The following is a 20,962-nucleotide window of genomic DNA, read 5'->3' on the forward strand; positions in this document are numbered from 1 at the left end:
TGTGTGTGTGTGTGTGTGTGTGTGCAAAACAACCACTGTGAAAGAATAGTGAAATTCCAAGCGCTTTCGTGACTTCTCACATTATCAAGGAACTATAAATACAATACATCACAGGAAGGCATATAAAAGGTCGAGACCACACCTCACCATCACATCCCACAACAAAGCAATACCTTGTCTTATTTCAAAAAATTCACAAACACACACACACACACACACACACACACACACACACACACACACACACACACACACACACACACACACAGTGGTATGGTTTGTTTGCAATCGTGTCATTACGATTTCGTGAGTCATATTTCATTTTGTTTATTATTAAATTATTGTAAACTTATCTAAAATATATTTAGTTGGTTTAGGCTAAATTATATTGCGCTTGTTATAATAAGGTTAGGTAAGTTTTCTGAGGTTCTTTTGGTACAAAATTATTAATTTTTACATTAACATAAATGAAAAAATATATCTTTAAACGTATAAGAGAAAATTTTAGAATGGTCGTAATTTTAAATGAGTTCTTGCTAATTGACCAGTTTTACCTATTCGGCAGGAGAGAGAGACGCGCGCGCGTGCGCGTACGCATATACAACAGGCCTAGTATCTAATAGACATGTGCCAAGGACAAAATGGTAATTAACACACACACACACACACTTACCTAAATTATATTTAGCTGGATTAGGCTAAATTAAACTGCGTTTGTTATAATAAGGCTAGGTTAGTTTTCTAAGGTTCTTCTGGTACAAAATTATTAATTTTTACATACTATAAATGAAAAAAAATCTTTAAACGTATAAGAGAAAATTTTGGAAAGGGCTTAATTTTAATTTTAAATGAGTTCTTGCTAATTGACCAGTTTTACCTATTCGACACGACATATATATAATATTAAGCTTGATTTTTCCTTGTATATCGTGAGTGTATCAGAAATCTTCTCTATGAGAATAGACTGAGGGCCCTGAATCTGCACTCTCTCGAAAGGCGTAGAATTAGGGGGGATATGATCGAGGTGTATAAATGGAAAACAGGAATAAATAAAGGGGATGTAAATAGCGTGCTGAAATTTTTCAGCCAAGACCGGACTCGCAGCAATGGTTTCAAGTTGGAAAAATCAGATTCAGGAAGGATATAGGAAAGCACTGGTTTGGTAATAGAGTTGTGGATGAGTGGAACAAACTCCCGAGTACAGTTATTCAGGCTAAAACGTTGTGTAGTTTTAAAAATAGGTTAGATAAATACATGAGTTGGTGTGGGTGGGTGTGAGTTGGACCTAACTAGCTTGTGCTGCTGGGTCTGGTGCCGTGCTCCTTCTTTTAGTGGAGGTGACCAGACTGGGTGGGTCATTGGGCTAATCCGGGGGAGTGGGTCATTGGGCTAATCCGGGGGGGGGGGTCATTGGGCTAATCCGGGGGGGGGGGTCATTGGCTTAATCCGGGGGGGGTCATTGGGCTAATCCGGGGGGGTAGGTCATTGGGCTTATCCGGGGGGGGGGTGGAAACATGGACCTGCTCCGCATGGGTCAGTAGGCCTGTTGCAGTATTCCTTCTTTCTTATGTTCTTATGATCTTATGAGTGAGGGCAGGAGTAGCAGAAGCAGGTCAGCATGCAAGACACAGAGAGCATATAAATGAGGTCAAGTAACTCCACTTGTGACCTGAGTCAACAATGAGCAGACCCGAGGGTGCAGGTGGGTTACCTGGGACCTACAACCAGGTACCAGGCAGGTGGGGCAAGTGAAGAACCTGTACAGGTGTGGAGGATGACACGGGAGGGGATGACGGACAGGTGTCGAGGTGATATGGGAGTGATGGACAGGTGTGGATGGGACCTGGCATGGAGGCAGTGATGGAGTTATGAACCCTCCCTCTCCACCGTCCTGACCTGGCATGGGGGCAGTGATGGAGTGATGAACCCTCCCTCTCCACCGTCCTGACTCGGCATGGAGGCAGTGGAGTCATGAACCCTCCCTCTCCACCGTCCTGACCTGGCATGGAGGCAGTGATGGAGTGATGAACCCTCCCTCTCCACCGTCCTGACCTGGCATGGAAGCAGTGATGGAGTGATGAACCCTCCCTCTCCACCGTCCTGACCTGGCATGGAGGTAGTGAGGGAGTGATGAACCCTCCCTCTCCACCGTCCTGACCTGGCATGGAGGCAGTGAGGGAGTCATGAACCCTCCCTCTCCACCGTCCTGACCTGGCATGGAGGCAGTGATGGAGTGATGAACCCTCCCTCTCCACCATCCTGACCTGGCATGGAGGCAGTGATGGAGTGATGAACCCTCCGTCTCCACCGTCCTGACCTGGCATGGAGGCAGTGAGGAAGTGATGAACCCTCCCTCTCCACCGTCCTGACCCGGCATGGAGGCAGTGAGGGAGTCATGAACCCTCCCTCTCCACCATCCTGACCTGGCATGGAGGCAGTGATGGAGTGATGAACCCTCCCTCTCCACCGTCTTGACCTGGCATGGAGGCAGTGGTGGAGTGATGAACCCTCCCTCTCCACCGTCCTGACCTGGCATGGAGGCAGTGATGGAGTGATGAACCCTCCCTCTCCACCGTCCTGACCTGGCATGGAGGCAGTGATGGAGTGATGAACCCTCCCTCTCCACCGTCCTGACCTGGCATGGAGGCAGTGAGGGAGTGATGAACCCTCCCTCTCTACCGTTCTGACCTGGCATGGAGGCAGTGATGGAGTGATGAACCCTCCCTCTCCACCGTCCTGACCTGGAATGGAGGCAGTGATGGAGTGATGAACCCTCCCTCTCCACCGTCCTGACCTGGCATGGAGGCAGTGAGGGAGTGATGAACCCTCCCTCTCCACCGTCCTGACCTGGCATGGAGGCAGTGAGGGAGTGATGAACCCTCCGTCTCCACCGTCCTGACCTGGCATGGAGGCAGTGAGGGAGTGATGAACCCTCCGTCTCCACCGTCCTGACCTGGCATGGAGGCAGTGAGGGAGTGATGAACCCTCCGTCTCCACCGTCCTGACCTGGCATGGAGGCAGTGAGGGAGTGATGAACCCTCCGTCTCCACCGTCCTGACCTGGCATGGAGGCAGTGAGGGAGTGATGAACCCTCCCTCTCCACCGTCCTGACCTGGCATGGAGGCAGTGAGGGAGTGATGAACCCTCCCTCTCCACCGTCCTGACCTGGCATGGAGGCAGTGAGGGAGTGATGAACCCTCCGTCTCCACCGTCCTGACCTGGCATGGAGGCAGTGAGGGAGTGATGAACCCTCCGTCTCCACCGTCCTGACCTGGCATGGAGGCAGTGAGGGAGTGATGAACCCTCCGTCTCCACCGTCCTGACCTGGCATGGAGGCAGTGAGGGAGTGATGAACCCTCCATCTCCACCGTCCTGACCTGGCATGGAGGCAGTGAGGGAGTGATGAACCCTCCGTCTCCACCATCCTGACCTGGCATGGAGGCAGTGAGGGAGTGATGAACCCTCCGTCTCCACCGTCCTGACCTGGCATGGAGGCAGTGAGGGAGTGATGAACCCTCCCTCTCCACCGTCCTGACCTGGCATGGAGGCAGTGAGGGAGTGATGAACCCTCCCTCTCCACCATCCTGACCTGGCATGGAGGCAGTGAGGGAGTGATGAACCCTCCCTCTCCACCGTCCTGACCTGGCATGGAGGCAGTGAGGGAGTGATGAACCCTCCCTCTCCACCGTCCTGACCTGGCATGGAGGCAGTGAGGGAGTGATGAACCCTCCCTCTCCACCGTCCTGACCTGGCATGGAGGCAGTGAGGGAGTGATGAACCCTCCGTCTCCACCGTCCTGACCTGGCATGGAGGCAGTGATGGAGTGATGAACCCTCCCTCTCCACCGTCCTGACCTGGCATGGAGGCAGTGTGGGAGTGATGAACCCTCCTTCTCCACTGTCCTGACCTGGCATGGAGGCAGTGTGGGAGTGATGAACCCTCAGTCTCCACCGTCCTGACCTGGCATGGAGGCAGTGTGGGAGTGATGAACCCTCCCTCTCCACCGTCCTGACCTGGCATGGAGGCAGTGTGGGAGTGATGAACCCTCCCTCTCCACCGTCCTGACCTGGCATGGAGGCAGTGAGGGAGTGATGAACCCTCCCTCTCCACCGTCCTGACCTGGCATGGAGGCAGTGAGGGAGTGATGAACCCTCCTTCTCCACCGTCCTGACCTGGCATGGAGGCAGTGATGGAGTGATGAACCCTCCCTCTCCACCGTCCTGACCTGGCATGGAGGCAGTGTGGGAGTGATGAACCCTCCTTCTCCACTGTCCTGACCTGGCATGGAGGCAGTGTGGGAGTGATGAACCCTCCCTCTCCACCGTCCTGACCTGGCATGGAGGCAGTGTGGGAGTGATGAACCCTCCCTCTCCACCGTCCTGACCTGGCATGGAGGCAGTGATGGAGTGATGAACCCTCCCTCTCCACCGTCCTGACCTGGCATGGAGGCAGTGAGGGAGTGATGAACCCTCCATCTCCACCGTCCTGACCTGGCATGGAGGCAGTGAGGGAGTGATGAACCCTCCGTCTCCACCGTCCTGACCTGGCATGGAGGCAGTGAGGGAGTGATGAACCCTCCCTCTCCACCGTCCTGACCTGGCATGGAGGCAGTGAGGGAGTGATGAACCCTCCGTCTCCACCGTCCTGACCTGGCATGGAGGCAGTGAGGGAGTGATGAACCCTCCGTCTCCACCGTCCTGACCTGGCATGGAGGCAGTGAGGGAGTGATGAACCCTCCGTCTCCACCGTCCTGACCTGGCATGGAGGCAGTGAGGGAGTGATGAACCCTCCCTCTCCACCGTCCTGACCTGGCATGGAGGCAGTGATGGAGTGATGAACCCTCCCTCTCCACCGTCCTGACCTGGCATGGAGGCAGTGAGGGAGTGATGAACCCTCCCTCTCCACCGTCCTGACCTGGCATGGAGGCAGTGAGGGAGTGATGAACCCTCCGTCTCCACCGTCCTGACCTGGCATGGAGGCAGTGAGGGAGTGATGAACCCTCCCTCTCCACCGTCCTGACCTGGCATGGAGGCAGTGAGGGAGTGATGAACCCTCCCTCTCCACCGTCCTGACCTGGCATGGAGGCAGTGATGGAGTGATGAACCCTCCCTCTCCACCGTCCTGACCTGGCATGGAGGCAGTGATGGAGTGATGAACCCTCCCTCTCCACCGTCCTGACCTGGCATGGAGGTAGTGAGGGAGTGATGAACCCTTCCTCTCCACCGTCCTGACCTGGCATGGAGGCAGTGATGGAGTGATGAACCCTCCCTCTCCATGGAGGCAGTGAGGGAGTGGAGTGATGAACCCTCCCTCTCCACCGTCCTGACCTGGCATGGAGGCAGTGAGGGAGTGATGAACCCTCCGTCTCCACCGTCCTGACCTGGCATGGAGGCAGTGAGGGAGTGATGAACCCTCCCTCCACCGTCCTGACCTGTGGAGGCAGTGAGGGAGTGATGAACTGACCGTCCTGACCTGGCATGGAGGCAGTGAGGGAGTGATGAACCCTCCGTCTCCACCGTCCTGACCTGGCATGGAGGCAGTGATGGAGTGATGAACCCTCCGTCTCCACCGTCCTGACCTGGCATGGAGGCAGTGAGGGAGTGATGAACCCTCCGTCTCCACCGTCCTGACCTGGCATGGAGGCAGTGAGGGAGTGATGAACCCTCCGTCTCCACCGTCCTGACCTGGCATGGAGGCAGTGAGGGAGTGATGAACCCTCCGTCTCCACCGTCCTGACCTGGCATGGAGGAAGTGAGGGAGTGATGAACCCTCCGTCTCCACCGTCCTGACCTGGCATGGAGGCAGTGAGGGAGTGATGAACCCTCCCTCTCCACCGTCCTGACCTGGCACCTGGCATGGAGGCAGTGAGGGAGTGATGAACCCTCCCTCTCCACCGTCCTGACCTGGCATGGAGGCAGTGATGGAGTGATGAACCCTCCCTCTCCACCGTCCTGACCTGGCATGGAGGCAGTGAGGGAGTGATGAACCCTCCGTCTCCACCGTCCTGACCTGGCATGGAGGCAGTGAGGGAGTGATGAACCCTCCCTCTCCACCGTCCTGACCTGGCATGGAGGCAGTGAGGGAGTGATGAACCCTCCCTCTCCACCGTCCTGACCTGGCATGGAGGCAGTGAGGGAGTGATGAACCCTCCCTCTCCACCGTCCTGACCTGGCATGGAGGCAGTGAGGGAGTGATGAACAGTGACCGTCCTGGGGAGGCAGTGATGATGAACCCTCCGTCTCCACCGTCCTGACCTGGCATGGAGGCAGTGAGGGAGTGATGAACCCTCCCTCTCCACCGTCCTGACCTGGCATGGAGGCAGTGAGGGAGTGATGAACCCTCCGTCTCCACCGTCCTGACCTGGCATGGAGGCAGTGAGGGAGTGATGAACCCTCCCTCTCCACCGTCCTGACCTGGCATGGAGGCAGTGAGGGAGTGATGAACCCTCCCTCTCCACCGTCCTGACCTGGCATGGAGGCAGTGAGGGAGTGATGAACCCTCCCTCTCCACCGTCCTGACCTGGCATGGAGGCAGTGAGGGAGTGATGAACCCTCCCTCTCCACCGTCCTGACCTGGCATGGAGGCAGTGAGGGAGTGATGAACCCTCCCTCTCCACCGTCCTGACCTGGCATGGAGGCAGTGAGGGAGTGATGAACCCTCCCTCTCCACCGTCCTGACCTGGCATGGAGGTAGTGATGGAGTGGAGGCAGTGAGGGAGTGATGAACCCTCCGTCTCCACCGTCCTGACCTGGCATGGAGGCAGTGAGGGAGTGATGAACCCTCCCTCTCCACCGTCCTGACCTGGCATGGAGGCAGTGATGGAGTGATGAACCCTCCGTCTCCACCGTCCTGACCTGGCATGGAGGCAGTGAGGGAGTGATGAACCCTCCGTCTCCACCGTCCTGACCTGGCATGGAGGCAGTGAGGGAGTGATGAACCCTCCCTCTCCACCGTCCTGACCTGGCATGGAGGCAGTGAGGGAGTGATGAACCCTCCCTCTCCACCGTCCTGACCTGGCATGGAGGTAGTGATGGAGTGATGAACCCTCCGTCTCCACCGTCCTGACCTGGCATGGAGGCAGTGAGGGAGTGATGAACCCTCCGTCTCCACCGTCCTGACCTGGCATGGAGGCAGTGATGGAGTGATGAACCCTCCGTCTCCACCGTCCTGACCTGGCATGGAGGCAGTGAGGGAGTGATGAACCCTCCCTCTCCACCGTCCTGACCTGGCATGGAGGCAGTGAGGGAGTGATGAACCCTCCCTCTCCACCGTCCTGACCTGGCATGGAGGCAGTGAGGGAGTGATGAACCCTCCCTCTCCACCGTCCTGACCTGGCATGGAGGCAGTGAGGGAGTGATGAACCCTCCATCTCCACCGTCCTGACCTGGCATGGAGGCAGTGAGGGAGTGATGAACCCTCCCTCTCCACCGTCCTGACCTGGCATGGAGGCAGTGAGGGAGTGATGAACCCTCCCTCTCCACCGTCCTGACCTGGCATGGAGGCAGTGAGGGAGTGATGAACCCTCCGTCTCCACCGTCCTGACCTGGCATGGAGGCAGTGAGGGAGTGATGAACCCTCCCTCTCCACCGTCCTGACCTGGCATGGAGGCAGTGAGGGAGTGATGAACCCTCCCTCTCCACCGTCCTGACCTGGCATGGAGGCAGTGAGGGAGTGATGAACCCTCCCTCTCCACCGGACCTGTGGAGGCAGTGAGGGAGTGATGAACCCTCCCTCTCCACCGTCCTGACCTGGCATGGAGGCAGTGAGGGAGTGATGAACCCTCCCTCTCCACCGTCCTGACCTGGCATGGAGGCAGTGAGGGAGTGATGAACCCTCCCTCTCCACCGTCCTGACCTGGCATGGAGGCAGTGAGGGAGTGATGAACCCTCCCTCTCCACCGTCCTGACCTGGCATGGAGGCAGTGAGGGAGTGATGAACCCTCCCTCTCCACCGTCCTGACCTGGCATGGAGGCAGTGAGGGAGTGATGAACCCTCCCTCTCCACCGTCCTGACCTGGCATGGAGGCAGTGAGGGAGTGATGAACCCTCCTTCTATTCCACACTATTCAGCAGCACCATCATGTTGTTGTTGCTGTTGCTTCTGCTGTTGTTGTTGTTGTTGCTGTTGTTGCTGCTGCTGTTGCTACTGCTGTTGCTACTGTTACTGCTATTGTTGCTGTTGTTGCTACTGCTGTTGTTACTGTTGATGTTGTTGCTGCTGTTTTTGCTGCTGTTGCTGTTGTTGCTGCTACTGTTGCTGCTGCTGTTGTTTTGTTGCTGTTTTTGCTGTTGTTGCTGCTACTGGTGTTGTTGCTGCTTTTGCTGCTGTTGCTGTTGTTGCTACTGTTGCTGTTGTTGCTACTGTTGCTGTTGTTGCTACTGCTGTTGCTACTGTTGCTGTTGTTGCTGCTGTTTTTGCTGCTGCTGCTGTTGTTGCTGCAACTGTTGCTGCTATTGTTGTTGCTGTTGCTGTTTTTGCTGCTGCTGTTGCTACTGTTGCTGCTACTGTTGCTACTGCTGTTGCTACTGTTGCTGCTACTGTTGCTACTGCTGTTGCTACTGTTGCTGTTGTTGCTGTTTTTGCTGCTGTTGCTGCTGCTACTGTTGCTACTGCTGTTGCTGTTGTTGTTGCTGCTGTTTTTGCTGTTGTTGCTGCTGTTTTTGCTGTTGTTGCTGCTGCTACTGTTGCTGCTACTGTTGCTGTTGTTGCTACTGCTGTTGCTACTACTGTTGCTACTGCTGTTGCTACTGTTGCTGCTACTGTTGCTGTTGCTGCTACTGTTGCTGTTGTTGCTACTCCTGTTGCTACTGTTGCTGTTGCTGCTACTGTTGCTGCTACTGTTGCTGTTGTTGCTACTGTTGCTGTTGCTCCTACTGTTGCTGTTGTTGCTACTGTTGCTGTTGTTGCTACTGTTGCTGTTGTTGCTACTGCTGCTGTTGATGTTGTTGCTATTGCTACTGCTCCTCGTCTTTTTTAACATATAATACTTCTGGTTACCATACTGCTACCCCCTCTTTCTCCTCCTCCTCAGTTCTTTCTCTCCATCATCAACATAAAATACTCTCCCTCCTACACTAGTGTCATCTTCCTCCAGCCTGACCTTCAAAACTCATAATTTACTTCCTCTACTAACTCACGTTTCTCTATGCCTATTTATTCTCATAATTCTTGGTTCTCCTCTTTATTCTAGGTTCTCCACTTTGTTCTAGGTTCTCCACTTTGTTCTAGGTTCTCCACTTTGTTCTAGGTTCCCCATTTTGTCCTAGGTTCCCCACTCTGCTGTTTGTTCTCCATTTTGTTCTAAGTTCCCCATTTTGTTCTAGGTTCTCCACTTAGAACAAAGTGGGGAACCTAGAACTAAGTTCCCCACTGTGTTCTAGGTTACCCACTTTGCTGTTTGTTCTCCACTTTGTTCTAGGTTCCCCACTTTGTTCTAGGTTCTCCACTTTGTTCAAGGTTCCCCACTTTGTTCTAGGTTCTCCACTTTGTTCAAGGTTCCCCACTTTGTTCTAGGTTCTCCACTTTGTTCTAGGTTCTTCACTTTGTTCTAGGCTATCCACTTTGTTCTAGGTTCTCCACTTTGTTCTAGGTTCTCCACTTTGTTCAAGATTCCCCACTTTGTTCTAGGTTCTCCACACTGTTCAAGGTTCCCACTTTGTTCCAGGTTCCCCACTTTGTTCTAGGTTCTTCACTTTGTTCTAGGTTCTTCACTTTGTTCTAGGTTCTTCACTTTGTTCTAGGTTCCCCACTTTGTTCTAGGTTCTCCACTTTGTTCAAGGTTCCCACTTTGTTCTAGGTTCTTCACTTTGTTCTAGGTTCCCCACTTTGTTCAAGGTTCCCCACTTTGTTCTAGGTTCTCCACTTTGTTCAAGGTTCCCACTTTGTTCTAAGTTCTTCACTTTGTTCTAGGTTCCCCACTTTGTTCTAGGTTCCCCACTTTGTTCTAGGTTCCCCACTTTGTTCTAGGTTCCCCTCTTTATTCTAGGTTCTCCACTTTGTTCTAGGTTCTCCACTTTGTTCTAGGTTCTCCACTTTGTTCTAGGTTCCCCATTTTGTCCTAGGTTCCCCACTCTGCTGTTTGTTCTCCATTTTGTTCTAAGTTCCCCATTTTGTTCTAGGTTCTCCACTTAGTTCTAGGTTCCCCACTTTGTTCTAAGTTCCCCACTGTGTTCTAGGTTACCCACTTTGCTGTTTGTTCTCCACTTTGTTCTAGGTTCCCCACTTTGTTCTAGGTTCTCCACGTTGTTCAAGGTTCCCCACTTTGTTCTAGGTTCTCCACTTTGTTCAAGGTTCCCCACTTTGTTCTAGGTTCTCCACTTTGTTCTAGGTTCTTCACTTTGTTCTAGGCTCTCCACTTTGTTCTAGGTTCTCCACTTTGTTCTAGGTTCTCCACTTTGTTCAAGATTCCCCACTTTGTTCTAGGTTCTCCACTTTGTTCAAGGTTCCCACTTTGTTCCAGGTTCCCCACTTTGTTCTAGGTTCTTCACTTTGTTCTAGGTTCTTCACTTTGTTCTAGGTTCTTCACTTTGTTCTAGGTTCCCCACTTTGTTCTAGGTTCTCCACTTTGTTCAAGGTTCCCACTTTGTTCTAGGTTCTTCACTTTGTTCTAGGTTCCCCACTTTGTTCAAGGTTCCCCACTTTGTTCTAGGTTCTCCACTTTGTTCAAGGTTCCCACTTTGTTCTAAGTTCTTCACTTTGTTCTAGGTTCCCCACTTTGTTCTAGGTTCCCCACTTTGTTCTAGGTTCCCCACTTTGTTCTAGGTTCCCCACTTTGTTCTAGGTTCTCCACTTTGTTCTAGGTTTTTCACTTTGTTCTAGGTTCTTCACTTTGTTCTAGGTTCTCCACTTTGTTCTAGGTTCCCCACTTTGTTCTAGGTTCCCCACTTTGTTCTAGGTTCTCCACTTTTTTCTAGGTTCTTCACTTTGTTCTAGGTTCTCCACTTTGTTCTAGGTTCTTCACTTTGTTCTAGGTTCTTCACTTTGTTCTAGGTTCTTAACTTTGTTCTAGATTCCCACTTTGTTCTAGGTTCTCCACTTTGTTCTAGGTTCTTCACTTTGTTCTAGGTTCTCCACTTTGTTCTAGGTTCTTCACTTTGTTTTAGATTCCCCACTTTGTTCTAGGTTCTTCACTTTGTTCTAGGTTCTTCACTTTGTTCTAGGTTCTTCACTTTGCTCTAGATTCCCACTTTGTTCTAGGTTCTCCACTTTGTTCAAGGTTCCCCACTTTGTTCTAGGTTCTCCACTTTGTTCTAGGTTCTTCACTTTGTTCTAGGTTCTTCACTTTGTTCTAGGTTCTTCACTTTGTTCTAGGTTCTTCACTTTGCTCTAGATTCCCCACTTTGTTCTAGATTCTTCACTTTGTTCTAGGTTCTTCACTTTGTTCTAGGTTCTTCACTTTGCTCTAGATTCCCCACTTTGTTCTAGGTTCTTCACTTTGTTCTTGGTTCTTCACTTTGTTCTAGGTTCTTCACTTTGTTCTAGGTTCTTCACTTTGCTCTAGATTCCCCACTTTGTTCTAGGTTCTTCACTTTGTTCTAGGTTCTTCACTTTGTTCTAGGTTCTTCACTTTGTTCTAGGTTCTTCACTTTGTTCTAGGTTCTTCACTTTGTTCTAGGTTCTTCACTTTGTTCTAGGTTCCCCACTTTGTTCTAGGTTCTTCACCTTATTCTAGGTTCTTCACTTTGTTCTAGGTTCTTCACTTTGTTCAAGGTTCCCCACTTTGTTCTAGGTTCTTCACTTTGTTCTAAGTTCTTCACTTTGTTCTAGGTTCTTCACTTTGTTCTAGGTTCTTCACTTTGCTCTAGGTTCACTTTGTTCTAGGTTCTTCACTTTGTTCTAGGTTCCCCACTTTGTTCTAGGTTCTTCACCTTGTTCTAGGTTCTTCACTTTGTTCTAGGTTCTTAACTTTGTTCTAGGTTCTTCACTTTGTTCAAGGTTCTTCACTTTGTTCTAGGTTCCCCACTTTGTTCTAGATTCCCCACTTTGTTCTAGGTTCTTCACTTTGCTCTAGATTCCCCACTTTGTTCTAGGTTCTTCACTTTGTTCTTGGTTCTTCACTTTGTTCTAGGTTCTTCACTTTGCTCTAGATTTCCCACTTTGTTCTAGGTTCTTCACTTTGTTCTTGGTTCTTCACTTTGTTCTAGGTTCTTCACTTTGCTCTAGATTCCCCACTTTGTTCTAGGTTCTTCACTTTGTTCTTGGTTCTTCACTTTGTTCTAGGTTCTTCACTTTGCTCTAGATTCCCCACTTTGTTCTAGGTTCTTCACTTTGTTCTTGGTTCTTCACTTTGTTCTAGGTTCTTCACTTTGTTCTAGGTTCTTCACTTTGCTCTAGGTTCCCCACTTTGTTCTAGGTTCTTCACTTTGCTCTAGGTTCCCCACTTTGTTCTAGGTTTTTCACTTTGTTCTAGGTTCTCCACTTTGTTCTAGGTTCTTCACTTTGTTTTAGATTCCCCACTTTGTTCTAGGTTCTTCACTTTGTTCTAGGTTCTTCACTTTGTTCTAGGTTCTTCACTTTGCTCTAGATTCCCACTTTGTTCTAGGTTCTCCACTTTGTTCAAGGTTCCCCACTTTGTTCTAGGTTCTCCACTTTGTTCTAGGTTCTTCACTTTGTTCTAGGTTCTTCACTTTGTTCTAGGTTCTTCACTTTGTTCTAGGTTCTTCACTTTGTTCTAGGTTCTTCACTTTGTTCTAGGTTCTTCACTTTGCTCTAGATTCCCCACTTTGTTCTAGATTCTTCACTTTGTTCTAGGTTCTTCACTTTGCTCTAGATTCCCCACTTTGTTCTAGGTTCTTCACTTTGTTCTTGGTTCTTCACTTTGTTCTAGGTTCTTCACTTTGTTCTAGGTTCTTCACTTTGCTCTAGATTCCCCACTTTGTTCTAGGTTCTTCACTTTGTTCTAGGTTCTTCACTTTGTTCTAGGTTCTTCACTTTGTTCTAGGTTCTTCACTTTGTTCTAGGTTCCCCACTTTGTTCTAGGTTCTTCACCTTGTTCTAGGTTCTTCACTTTGTTCTAGGTTCTTCACTTTGTTCTAGGTTCCCCACTTTGTTCTAGGTTCTTCACTTTGTTCTAGGTTCTTCACTTTGTTCTAGGTTCTTCACTTTGCTCTAGATTCCCCACTTTGTTCTAGGTTCTTCACTTTGTTCTAGGTTCTTCACTTTGCTCTAGGTTCACTTTGTTCTAGGTTCCCCACTTTGTTCTAGGTTCTTCACCTTGTTCTAGGTTCTTCACTTTGTTCTAGGTTCTTAACTTTGTTCTAGGTTCTTCACTTTGTTCAAGGTTCTTCACTTTGTTCTAGGTTCCCCACTTTGTTCTAGATTCCCCACTTTGTTCTAGGTTCTTCACTTTGCTCTAGATTCCCCACTTTGTTCTAGGTTCTTCACTTTGTTCTTGGTTCTTCACTTTGTTCTAGGTTCTTCACTTTGCTCTAGATTCCCCACTTTGTTCTAGGTTCTTCACTTTGTTCTTGGTTCTTCACTTTGTTCTAGGTTCTTCACTTTGCTCTAGATTCCCCACTTTGTTCTAGGTTCTTCACTTTGTTCTTGGTTCTTCACTTTGTTCTAGGTTCTTCACTTTGCTCTAGATTCCCCACTTTGTTCTAGGTTCTTCACTTTGTTCTTGGTTCTTCACTTTGTTCTAGGTTCTTCACTTTGTTCTAGGTTCTTCACTTTGCTCTAGGTTCCCCACTTTGTTCTAGGTTCTTCACTTTGCTCTAGATTCCCCACTTTGTTCTAGGTTCTTCACTTTGTTCTAGGTTCTTCACTTTGCTCTAGGTTCTTCACTTTGTTCTAGGTTCTTCACTTTGCTCTAGATTCCCCACTTTGTTCTAGGTTCTTCACTTTGCTCTAGATTCCCCACTTTGTTCTAGGTTCTTCACTTTGTTCTAGATTCTTCACTTTGTTCTAGGTTCTTCACTTTGCTCTAGATTCCCCACTTTGTTCTAGGTTCTTCACTTTGTTCTTGGTTCTTCACTTTGTTCTAGGTTCTTCACTTTGTTCTAGGTTCTTCACTTTGCTCTAGATTCCCCACTTTGTTCTAGGTTCTTCACTTTGTTCTAGGTTCTTCACTTTGTTCTAGGTTCTTCACTTTGTTCTAGGTTCTTCACTTTGTTCTAGGTTCCCCACTTTGTTCTAGGTTCTTCACCTTGTTCTAGGTTCTTCACTTTGTTCTAGGTTCTTCACTTTGTTCAAGGTTCCCCACTTTGTTCTAGGTTCTTCACTTTGTTCTAAGTTCTTCACTTTGTTCTAGGTTCTTCACTTTGTTCTAGGTTCTTCCCTTTGCTCTAGATTCCCCACTTTGTTCTAGGTTCTTCACTTTGTTCTAAGTTCTTCACTTTGCTCTAGATTCCCCGCTTTGTTCTAGGTTCTTCACTTTGCACTAGATTCCCCACTTTGTTCTAGGTTCTTCACTTTGTTCTAGGTTCTTCACTTTGCTCTAGATTCCCCACTTTGTTCTAGGTTCTTCACTTTGCTCTAGATTCCCCGCTTTGTTCTAGGTTCTTCACTTTGCTCTAGATTCCCCACTTTGTTCTAGGTTCTTCACTTTGCTCTAGATTCCCCACTTTGTTCTAGGTTCTTCACTTTGCTCTAGATTCCCCACTTTATTCTAGGTTCTTCACTTTGCTCTAGATTCCCCACTTTGTTCTAGGTTCTTCACTTTGCTCTAGATTCCCCGCTTTGTTCTAGGTTCACTTTGCTCTAGATTCCCCGCTTTGTTCTAGGTTCTTCACTTTGCTCTAGATTCCCCACTTTGTTCTAGGTTCTTCACTTTGCTCTAGGTTCTTCACTTTGTTCTAGGTTCTTCACTTTGTTCTAGGTTCCCCACTTTGTTCTAGGTTCTTCACCTTGTTCTGGGTTCTTCACTTTGTTCTAGGTTCTTCACTTTGATCTAGGTTCTTCACTTTGTTCAAGGTTCTTCACTTTGTTCTAGGTTCCCCACTTTGTTCTAGGTTCTTCACTTTGTTCTAGGTTCTTCACTTTGCTCTACGTTCTTCACTTTGTTCTAGGTTCTTCACTTTGCTCTAGATTCCCCACTTTGTTCTAGGTTCTTCACTTTGTTCTAGGTTCTTCACTTTGCTCTAGGTTCTTCACTTTGTTCTAGGTTCTTCACTTTGCTCTAGGTTCACTTTATTCTAGGTTCCCCACTTTGTTCTAGGTTCTTCACCTTGTTCTAGGTTCTTCACTTTGTTCTAGGTTCTTAACTTTGTTCTAGGTTCTTCACTTTGTTCAAGGTTCTTCACTTTGTTCTAGGTTCCCCACTTTGTTCTAGATTCCCCACTTTGTTCTAGGTTCTTCACTTTGCTCTAGATTCCCCACTTTGTTCTAGGTTCTTCACTTTGTTCTTGGTTCTTCACTTTGTTCTAGGTTCTTCACTTTGCTCTAGATTCCCCACTTTGTTCTAGGTTCTTCACTTTGTTCTTGGTTCTTCACTTTGTTCTAGGTTCTTCACTTTGCTCTAGATTCCCCACTTTGTTCTAGGTTCTTCACTTTGTTCTTGGTTCTTCACTTTGTTCTAGGTTCTTCACTTTGCTCTAGATTCCCCACTTTGTTCTAGGTTCTTCACTTTGTTCTTGGTTCTTCACTTTGTTCTAGGTTCTTCACTTTGTTCTAGGTTCTTCACTTTGCTCTAGGTTCCCCACTTTGTTCTAGGTTCTTCACTTTGCTCTAGATTCCCCACTTTGTTCTAGGTTCTTCACTTTGTTCTTGGTTCTTCACTTTGCTCTAGGTTCTTCACTTTGTTCTAGGTTCTTCACTTTGCTCTAGATTCCCCACTTTGTTCTAGGTTCTTCACTTTGCTCTAGATTCCCCACTTTGTTCTAGGTTCTTCACTTTGTTCTAGGTTCTTCACTTTGCTCTAGATTCCCCACTTTGTTCTAGGTTCTTCACTTTGCTCTAGATTCCCCACTTTGTTCTAGGTACTTCACTTTGTTCTAGGTTCTTCACTTTGTTCTAGGTTCTTCACTTTGTTCTAGGTTCTTCACTTTGCTCTAGATTCCCCACTTTGTTCTAGGTTCTTCACTTTGTTCTAGGTTCTTCACTTTGTTCTAGGTTCCCCACTTTGTTCTAGGTTCTTCACCTTGTTCTAGGTTCTTCACTTTGTTCTAGGTTCTTCACTTTGTTCTAGGTTCTTCACTTTGTTCTAGGTTCTCGTCTAGGTTCTCGTCTCTCAAGGTTCGGTATATAAAACGAAGAGGTAACTGATACATGAATATTTTATGTAATATTAAGCTACAATATTGAACTACAATACTGAACTACAATACTGAACTACAGTACTGAACTACAAGAACTACAATACTGAACTACAGTACTGAACTACAAGAACTAAAATACTGAACTACAAGAACTACAATACTGAACTACAGTACTGAACTACAAGAACTACAATACTGAACTACAGTACTGAACTACAATACTGACCTACAGTACTGAACTACAAGAACTACAATACTGAGCTAAAATACTGAACTACAATACTGAACTACAATACTGAACTACAATACTGAAGTACAATACTGAAGTACAATACTGAACTACAATACTGAACTACAATACTGAACTACAATACTGAACTACAATACTGAACTACAATACTGAGCTACAATACTGAGCTAAAATACTGAACTACAATACTGAACTACAATACTGAACTACAATACTGAACTACAATATTGAACTACAATACTGAACTAAAATACTGAACTACAATATTGAACTACAATACTGAACTACAATATTGAACTACAATACTGAACTACAATACTGAACTACAATACTGAACTACAATATTGAACTACAATACTGAACTACAATACTGAACTACAATACTGAACTACAATACTGAACTACAATACTGAACTACAATACTGAACTACAATACTGAACTACAATATTGAACTACAATACTGAACTACAATACTGAACTACAATACTGAACTACAATACTGAACTACAGTACTGAGCTACAATATTGAACTACAATACTGAACTACAATACTGAACTACAATACTGAACAACAATACTGAACTACAATACTGAACAACAATACTGAACTACAATACTGAACTACAATACTGAACTACAATACTGAACTACAATACTAAAATGCAATGCTGAACTACAATACTGAACTACAATACTAAAATGCAATACTGAACTACAATACTGAACTACAATACTAAAATGCCATGCTGAACTACAATACTGATCTACAATACTGAACTACAATACTGAACTACAATATTGAATTACAATATTGAACTACAATATTAAACTACAACATTTAGCACTGAGTCTCTATGATGAAACATGTCCCACAGCGCGTGCTGCCAGTACAAACAGCCTGATTAACCAGGCAGTGAAGCACGAGTTGTGGGCTCAAAGCGACCCCGGGGGTGATGAACCCTCAGCAACCATCCTCAGACTGGCAGCAAGTCCCTGAGTAATATAGATGATGACGACGATGGCTGTCAATATTATGGTACATATAGTTACCTTCGTTGTACACAATGTTAGGTCAGGTGAACCTGGAGTCTACCTGCAGTATTTCCTGGGTCAACGTCGAGGTGGCCCTGTCCCAGACCAGGCATCCTGGTGGATAGCCTGATCAACCAGGTTCTTCTTGCTAGTCGCACGAAGGACCAGGTATGCACCACAGCCCGGCCGATCAGGAACTGAATTAAGGAACTTGTGTTTCTGAGGTCATGCAAAGAGTATGTTACAATTCTGCGTATGTCACACTCCCATATAGGCTACCTTCCAACAAGCGAACCGGATCCTAAAGGTTTAACGATTAAGGTACCCGTCGTTAAATCAGTACCTTGGTTCATTTACTAATCACAGGCGAACCCGCCAAATAATGAGGCGATGTAGTTCACTTGTGATCAGCATTTGCCAGACTTGCCTACCTGCTGCTTGAGTACGGTGCACTCTCTCTGGCTTTTGCTTTTGCCATCTGTCACCGTCGCGTACACTTATTATTATTCCATCTGCACATAGTGTACATATTTGTATACAGTGGATGAAGGTAAAATATACATTATAGTCTATCCGCTGAGTTTGTTTTGCTCCAAGCCCCATTATGACCAGGTCACAGGCAATTCATTACCTGTGTTCGTAACACGAGGACTCTACAATAGCTATTTTATGGCGCACTAAATCCGTGAGGGTCACTTAACTTAAGGAGTTATGGAAGCTCGATCCTCCGTCTTTTAATAGCTGCTTGGTCTTTGATCATTTAGAATGTTGAGACCTGAAGAACACTTTCAATACTGAAGGTCACAGACATCTTATAAGGTTCTTATAAGGTTCTTCAGGATGCTGATATAGGGAAATGCACACAGGACTCTCAGCAATGGGTTCAAGTTAGACAAATTTAGATTTAAAAGTATACGAAAGCATTGGTTTGGTAACTCTATGGTAGCGTAATTCAAGCGATAACTTTAAGTAGGTTTAAAACTGGGTTGGACGAGTATATAAGTGGGTGTGGGTAGGTTTGAACTGGACCTGCCTAGCATGGGCCAGTATACCTTTAGCAGTGTCCCTCCTGTCTTATATTCTCCATATGTTAAACTGTGTTGTTCGTCTCTATATCCTCCACGTTATGTTATTAACCATTATGCCGTTTGTTTAATTACCCAACTGTCTGTGGAAACAGAACACAGGCTCCTGGACCTGCCTCTTAAACTTGTGGGTTAGTTACCAGTTGTCAAAGGCGCTTGTCAAACACTTCACAAGTAGGTGCGTGTGTGAAGGAGGTTTGGGGGAGGGGGACGCTACTTGACAGTTGCAAACCCAACACTGATTGTTTGCTTGTCTTCCTGACAACACCCACCTTACTTTCGTCTAACTCCCTATCTCTTTCCATCCCATTCTCATTCTCATTCTCTCTCTCTCTCTCTCTGATGAGTGTTGGGTCGAGGTACAAACTGCATGTTTGCAGCGTGAGCCAGCCAGAGGTAGTGTTGCTATGACAACGAGGACGCTGCCAGCAGCATCTGCATGGCCAGCCTCACACCTCAGCCTCCGTGGCCAGCCTCACACCTCAGCCTCCATGTCCTGCCTCACACCTCAGCCTCCGTGGCCTGCCTCACACCTCAGCCTCCATGTCCTGCCTCACACCTCAGCCTCCGTGGCCAGCCTCACACCTCAGCCTCCATGTCCTGCCTCACACCTCAGCCTCCGTGTCCTGCCTCACACCTCAGCCTCCGTGGCCTGCCTCACACCTCAGCCTCCGTGGCCTGCCTCACACCTCAGCCTCCGTGGCCTGCCTCACACCTCAGCCTCCGTGGCCTGCCTCACACCTCAGCCTCCGTGGCCAGCCTTACATCTCAGTCTCCGTGGCCTGCCTCACATCTCAGTCTCCGTGGCCTGCCTCACATCTCAGCCTCCGTGGCCTGCCTCACACCTCAGCTTCCGTGGCCTGCCTCACACCTCAGCCTCCGTGGCCTGCCTCACATCTCAGCCTCCGTGGCCTGCCTCACATCTCAGCCTCCGTGGCCTGCCTCACACCTCAGCCTCCGTAGCCTGCCTCACACCTCAGTCTCCATAGCCTGCCTCACATCTCAGCCTCTGTGGCCAGCCTCACACCTCAGCCTCCATGTCCTGCCTCACACCTCAGCCTCCGTGGCCTGCCTCACACCTCAGCCTCCATGTCCTGCCTCACACCTCAGCCTCCGTGGCCAGCCTCACATCTCAGTCTCCGTGTCCTGCCTCACACCTCAGCCTCCGTGGCCTGCCTCACACCTCAGTCTCCGTGGCCTGCCTCACACCTCAGCCTCCGTGGCCTGCCTCACACCTCAGCCTCCGTGGCCTGCCTCACACCTCAGCCTCCGTGGCCTGCCTCACACCTCAGCCTTCGTGGCCTGCCTCACACCTCAGCCTCCGTGGCCTGCCTCACACCTCAGCCTGCGTGGCCTGCCTCACACCTCAGCCTCCGTGTCCAGCCTGACATCTCAGTCTCCGTGGCCTGCCTCACATCTCAGCCTCCGTGGCCTGCCTCACACCTCAGCCTCCGTGGCCTGCCTCACACCTCAGCCTCCGTGGCCTGCCTCACATCTCAGCCTCCGTAGCCTGCCTCACACCTCAGCCTCCGTAGCCTGCCTCACATCTCAGCCTCCGTGGCCTGCCTCACATCTCAGTCTCCGTAGCCTGCCTCACATCTCAGCCTCCGTGGCCTGCCTCACATCTCAGCCTCCGTGGTCTGCCTCACATCTCAGCCTCCGTGGCCTGCCTCACATCTCAGTCTCCGTAGCCTGCCTCACATCTCAGCCTCCGTGGCCTGCCTCACACCTCAGCCTCCGTGGTCTGCCTCACATCTCAGCCTCCGTGACCTGCCTCACATCTCAGCCTACGTGGCCTACCTGGAGTCTACCTGGAGAGTGTTCCGAGGGTCAATGTCCTCGCTCCCCGGTTCCAAACCAAGCGTCCTGGTGGGTGACCTGATCAACCAAGCTGTTGGCGCCAGCCACACGCAGTCCAACATAAGCACCACAGCCCGGCTAATCAGGTACTGTCTTAAGAAACTTGTCCAGTTCTTTTCTAAAGACAGCCGGATACCTTCTGGTAATCTCCCGTATGTGTGAAGGGAGGAGGATGAAAAGTCTTGGCCCCTCCACATTTAATGAGTTTTTCCTTAGTGTACTCACTGCATCCCTGCTTTTCATGGGGTTATTACGACAGCGTCTGCCAAGCCTCGTACTTTCATGGGGAATGATTTGTGAGTACAGACTTGAGACTAATTCTTCTAAAGTTTTCCTGGTTTAGATAATAATGTCTCTCTCTCGCCTACGTTCCAAGGAGTATACATAAACGGGTTTCAAACATTCCCAGTACAAGTGTTTGACTAAATCTATGAAGGCAGTGAAAGTTCTCTAGACATTCTCCAGGTTTACAATTTTGCCTACCTTGAACGGAACTGTTAGAGTATAGCAATACTCCGGCTTAGAGAAAACAAGGGACTTA

This window comes from Cherax quadricarinatus, chromosome 12 (assembly GCF_038502225.1).
Source record: "Cherax quadricarinatus isolate ZL_2023a chromosome 12, ASM3850222v1, whole genome shotgun sequence".
NCBI lineage: Eukaryota > Metazoa > Arthropoda > Malacostraca > Decapoda > Parastacidae > Cherax > Cherax quadricarinatus.